Raw genomic sequence first — 6,033 nt, 5'->3', positions numbered from 1 at the left:
AAAGTATTTATCACAAGTATTAATTGTCTGATTAAAGCACAACTAATCAAAAGATAAATCTATTCATTTTAAGCATGATTTACAGCACAACAACATAGAATTGATCAAACTACCAAGGATGCATGACATACATGGTGAAAGTAATATGTTGTGGAACTAAGATGAAATCTACCCTTAAGCAATTAAGTACAACAATAACACCACTAAAAACATGAATCAATTTAGCAAAATATTAAGGGCTCCATCTAACCCTAGCAGAATGGATTAGAACATAACAAACATTGTGAACAAATGTAATTGAGTTCTACTGAACATGAAATTATGCTAAAAACTGAAATTGTAATTGAAACTAACAATAGAGAGCACTGGCTAGTCCAGGCCTCTAAGGTTGAGCTCTGGCTAACCCAGGCATGAGTTCTAATCCTCCCACACATCCCCTATTTATAGTTTACATGAGTTTCCCCCAAATACCTAATTTCACAGAATTTCAAAAAAGTTGAAATTAAACTTTACCTAAACACTGATAGCAATCAAATTCGTCGACCCATGCTTCTTATTCGTCTTCTCCTGCTCTTCCCATGCCCTAATTGCAACTCTATTCCGACCTAATTTATCAATTTCACCTCTAGGGTTCCTGACATGGGTGAGGCGTGAAAATGAGAAATTAGAAGGACATAGAGTTGGTGAAAGTGGTAATAATGATGGGGGTAGTGATGGGTTAGTGATTTGAGAGATCGTGAAGGGTTGGTGGTGGTGGCAACGACGGGGCAGTGGAGTTGGTGGCGCTAGACATGGAGTTGCAGAAGAGAACAAGGGGGAAGAAGAAAGAGAAGGTCGATGGGATTAGGGGTTAGGGTAGTGTTTGGTTGATGGGTATAGGTATTAGGTGTTTGGGTGTTGAGCGGATGCATCAAGTCTCGAAGATTCACAAATCTGAGCCGTGGGATACGGAAATGATAGGTCGATCTAACGGCTACAAGTGAAGAAGCTGGTATCGACCGTCGGATGCTTGATACAATGAAACTGACGGCTCAAGATGGAGTTAGGTGCTGAAGTGTTAGACAGGATCTTCAAACTTTGATGTACTGGCGGTGCTGCGACCATAGGATGCTGAGATGATCCAATCTGACGGCTAGAAAGGGAAACGTGTATGGATATAGGAAATGGATTTGGGTGAGGGTTTTGGGCCTTGGGTATGCCAAGCCCATATCTTCTTTAAGAACAATTCTTCCTCTTCAAGCCAGTTCTAGCCTTCTGGTCTTGCGCACAACATTCTTCGCGGCTTCCTTGTGTGATTCCTCTTGGCTTCCACCACTTTTGTGCTCTTTTCCGCTCCGCAATTCATCCAAACTTTATTTGGTACCTAAAAATACAAAATTAATTAATAAAAATATTTATTCTTGAAAACAATGAAAATACAGAATATGGGATAAAATGTAGAATTAATGCACAAAAGATGAGTTAAATGCCAAGAAAAATATATAAAAATATGCACTTTTTAGCACTCATCATTCACCTGTATAAATCAGATCGAAATTGGTAAGTGTTTTAACATTATTCTGAATTCTTCTCGCATCATATTCGATCGTGGAAAAGAGTTTAAACATATGACAGGGACTTCTCGTTTTGCTATGTGTGATTCTTTGTTTTCGTATGTTTTGGATAAATTCTTTGAAGAAGATGTTCAGGAGTGGAATTTTGAACATGGGTACTGGTAAGATTCATGGTTTAAAGATCGAATTGATGCTATGTTAGGTAATGGTAGAGTTGCTTGTACTGCTTGGCAGATATTTGTTAAAATTCTTAAAATGGATAATTTTTGTTTGAAGAGCAAAAATGTTGTCAGCCACCAATTGTGTAGTAAGAAATCTTTTTACTCTTGTTTTAACTTTCCTGGTAAAGTATTTGATCGTGGCAAGGGGTCAGATAGTATTAAGAGGTTCTTTAGTTCTGCGGGTAAATATAAATATGGTTTTGTTACATTTCCTCCTTGTGTGATTGTTCTTCTTGGGTCTGCATTAATGGAACGGTACAATAGAGATTTGGTTTCTAAGTTGTTTCCATGTCATGGGTATCTGCCTGAACTTCAGTTTCTAAATTCATTGAGTATTAGACTTGTTTATGATGTTGCAATTAGTGGTGAACGGAATTCGGTTACTGAATTTTCAAAGAGAAATAAACTTTTGTCTCACTTATTGTCTAGAGTGGTAAGATTTAAAAAGGCACATAAATGGTATGCTCACGTGCTGGATATGATGGGAGCAGAAATTTTTTTCTTACATCTCACCTGTGAGTTGCTTAAAGTGAGTTACAAATTGATATGTGATGATCATTCTATACTGGCCTTCAATTCCGTGCGTAGAGTTTTTAATCGCGGAAAGAAGTGTAACTGGTCCAGAATATTGACAAATTACAGTGGAATTTTTTTAAATGCACTTGTTTTCAATCTTGAGTACTCATTGAAGCTGTTGTGTGAGAGATCGATTACAGATTTGTGGGTGAAAGCGGTTTGGACTGGTGCTATTAACAAGTTATGGTGTACGAGGTTGCGGGGTTCGGTTATATGGTCTAGGTTGATACTTCATGTGATAAGTATTCCTGAATCTTGTACTGCGAGGGAAATACTTGATCGACTATCTCTTAGAAGTAGATGCAGTTTCAGTGGTTCTCTAATCTTGCAGCTGGGAGGTGGTTCACAAAAATATTTGACGGTCTATGTTGTTGCAAAGAAATATGGTGGTGAGTCACAGATTCCCGTAAGTTTGTATTTCTTTCACTTCGTGCCCGCAAGCTATGTGATGTGTCTTTGCAGCGGGGAATCGGATTATGCTTCCTTCATCTGGGTTTGTGGTGTATAGCAAGTGGTGATGCTTTCACTTGGAATTTTACTGGGCTACCAGAAGTACCTAGCTCTTCATTTTACAATGGTAATGAATATTTTTCTGGTTGGGAAGAGTTTCTGGTGGAAGTGGCGAAACTCAAAGTGCTGCTTGTTGTGATTCATGGGGGTTTATGCTTCTACGGATACTTGAGGTGGAAATTTAGATTAGTTCCACCTGGTTTATGGAGTATGGGAAGTGTTAAAATGCCAGTTCAATGGGTTGTCCCTGTTTACATGAGCAGTGGCGAAGATAATACTCTCGACCAGGGTTTCCCTAATGCTTCTGTAGTTCTAACTTGTGAATGGTGGAGAGAGAGTCCAGATGCACATGGAGGTGAGACTTCTTCCATGATTGATTTTGTGTCCTTGTGTTATACTCAACACATATCAAGGTGCTGCTATCAACTTTTGTCGCGAGTGTGTCCACCACCAATGGGTTGTACCCAGTTTGAGTTTTTAAGAGGGGTAAGGAAATTTGAAGCAAATGGTGGTACTAATCTCCATTATGTACCGATGAGCATCCCCAGTCAGGTTGGAGATGTTAAAGTATTCCACCTTGTGTTGAGGCTCCAAACTGAAGTTTTACAGGTGCACATGTCTGTATTGATCAGTACTGCAATTGCGGTGCAGCTACATGAAGCTTGCTGCTGTAATATTGACGCGATAAGTAGGAGGATGTGGGGAATGCTTAACAATTATAGTGTTGAAGTCATTGCTGAACACATTAGAACCAGTGCCCATATTTTGGTCTTCAGGACTGTTGCTAAGAGTGCATACCATGCAGTAATTGTGAAGGTGATAGAGTCACTTGTTTTTTTTTTTGGTAAATGGCACAAGAAAGTCAAGTTTAAGGGCAGCTGTGACAGTTTCTTGTTGGGCCTGGGATTGGAGTGTGTGACTATTGGGCTTCTCATGTGTTTAGAAAGAGCTACCACTACAATGTCATGTACCGGTGTTGGAGGGGGTGCTCGTCTACAGACCACAATCCTTGGTACTCCTGCATTGCTCCTGCAGGTGTCACAAGGCTACCTATCTCACAAAGTTAATTTTTGTGCCTCTCATCCTTGAGGACAAGGATGCTTTCAAGGGGAGTGGAATGTCATGTACCGGTGTTGGAGGGGGTGCTCATATCATAATCTTGTTGGTTATTAGTTTAGTTGTTAGTAGTATTTTTAGCTTTTATCAATTGTAAGGGTGCTCATACCACTTGTGGTCTAGACCTAGCTATATAAGACTAGAGAATCTGTGTAGGAGAGATTATCCAAATTATGAATTAATGAAATAGATTTAGTTTTTCTTCCTCCTCTTAGGCTCGTTCCATGAATCAGATATTTTCTTCTTCTCTAGGCTTGATTCTCACGAATTAAGAGAGGTTTATCCTCAAATTATCTATCTAATCTTGTTATGTACATCTAGGTACATAACAGTGGATTGGGAATAAGAAGGCTAAGTATCATCAACAGAGCATTATTAATGAAGTTGGCATGGAAAGTGCAACAGGGAGAATAGGAATGGGCATTATTTTTTCAATCAAAATTCAAGAAGAAAAATGGAGAATGAATAACATATTATAGGAAATCCTCCATTTGTCTAGGTATAAGGAGTGCAATGAATGATGTAAAGGAAAACATAAGATGGCTAGTGGGAGATGGACAGAATATAGATGTTTGGGAAGATGCTTGGATCAAAGACAAGCCTTTAAACACATTATATCCAGGAAATGAATTCATACAGCAACATAAACATACAAAGGTTAGTACACTCTTGATTAATGGAATTTGGAACATTCCAGCTGAATTCTTAAATTTCTTTGCAATAAAAGAACTACCAGTTACAGGTGGACAGAAAGATAAAAGAATATGGAGTGGGTCAATCACTAGTAACTTCAGTGTTTCTTCTGCAGTACAATGCATAAGAGAAAAGTTCCCCATCAGGAATATATTTAAGATGATATGGAAAGCGTATGCACATCCCACAATTAAAAGATAAGTATGGAAAATAACAAGACATATTTGTGCAACTGATGAAAGAATGAGATAAGGGGGATTTAATAATACTTCTAGATGCTCCATGTGTAAAGATGCAGAGAAAACTTTGGAGCATGTGTTGTGGTACTGTGAATTCAGTCTTAACTTATGGCTCTGGATTGGTAATATCTTTAAGTTCAAGAATCCAAGTTCAGTACAAGACATTCTTGAGCTAGCTAAACACAAAAGCTCAGTCATACAAGAACTATGGGTAGCAACTGCCTTCATTACATTAAGACAAATTTGGTTTTACATGAATAGTTTGGTCTTTGGTGAATAAACTGAAAGTCTTGTGAAAATCAAGAAGAAAATAATATTTCTTACTGGAGAGTGTGAATTCAGATTGAAAGGATACATGAAGAATGACGATTATGATCTTCAGATCCTGAGTTTCTTTGGAATAAAATACAGGAAAATACATAACCTCGGGGTGATGGAACTCAAATTCATTCTTCCAGCTGCATCACAAATCTTAATTTGTTGTGATGAATCCTCTAAAGGTAACCCAGGAATGGCAGGATATGGATTTGTTGCAAGACAAGGCATGGAATTTCTCATTGCAGTAGCAGGAGGGTTGGGAATTGCAACCAACTTCTTTACAGGGGTAATGGCTATAGTATGTGATGGAGAATGGGCAGTTCAAAAACAAATTCTTCAAGTATGATTCAGGTCTGACTCAAAAGCTGTTATGCTTTCCTTAAAAAACAGGAAATTACCATGGTTTGCTATTGTCAGATGGAATAAGGTTAGATCTGCATTATCTGAATATGTCATTGAACATAGCTACAGGGAAGTCAATTTCAGTTCTGAAAAGATGGCAAAAGAGGGAAGTGGACTCAATAAGAGTTGTGTTAAAATTTACACTGAAAGTAACAACATTTCTTTAGAATCTCCTTTTAAAACCTATTATAGATTTTATTAGGTAATTTTAGATAACTCCCATTTTTTGTTTTGATATTGTATTACCTTTCAGGCATCCTCTTGTACTGATTTTGTTCTGATAACAGTAATAAAATCATAATTTTAATCAAGCAAAAAAAATGATAGTAGTTGTGATCCAAAATTAGGATTTGATCGCTTGAAATCAAAAAATTGATCGGATTTTTTTTTAAGTATTTACAGTTG

The sequence above is a fragment of the Papaver somniferum genome, chromosome 8 (genome assembly GCF_003573695.1).
Source record: "Papaver somniferum cultivar HN1 chromosome 8, ASM357369v1, whole genome shotgun sequence".
NCBI classification, from domain to species: domain Eukaryota; kingdom Viridiplantae; phylum Streptophyta; class Magnoliopsida; order Ranunculales; family Papaveraceae; genus Papaver; species Papaver somniferum.
The sequence above is the reverse complement of the archived record's forward strand: the minus strand, read 5'-3'. Positions refer to the sequence as shown.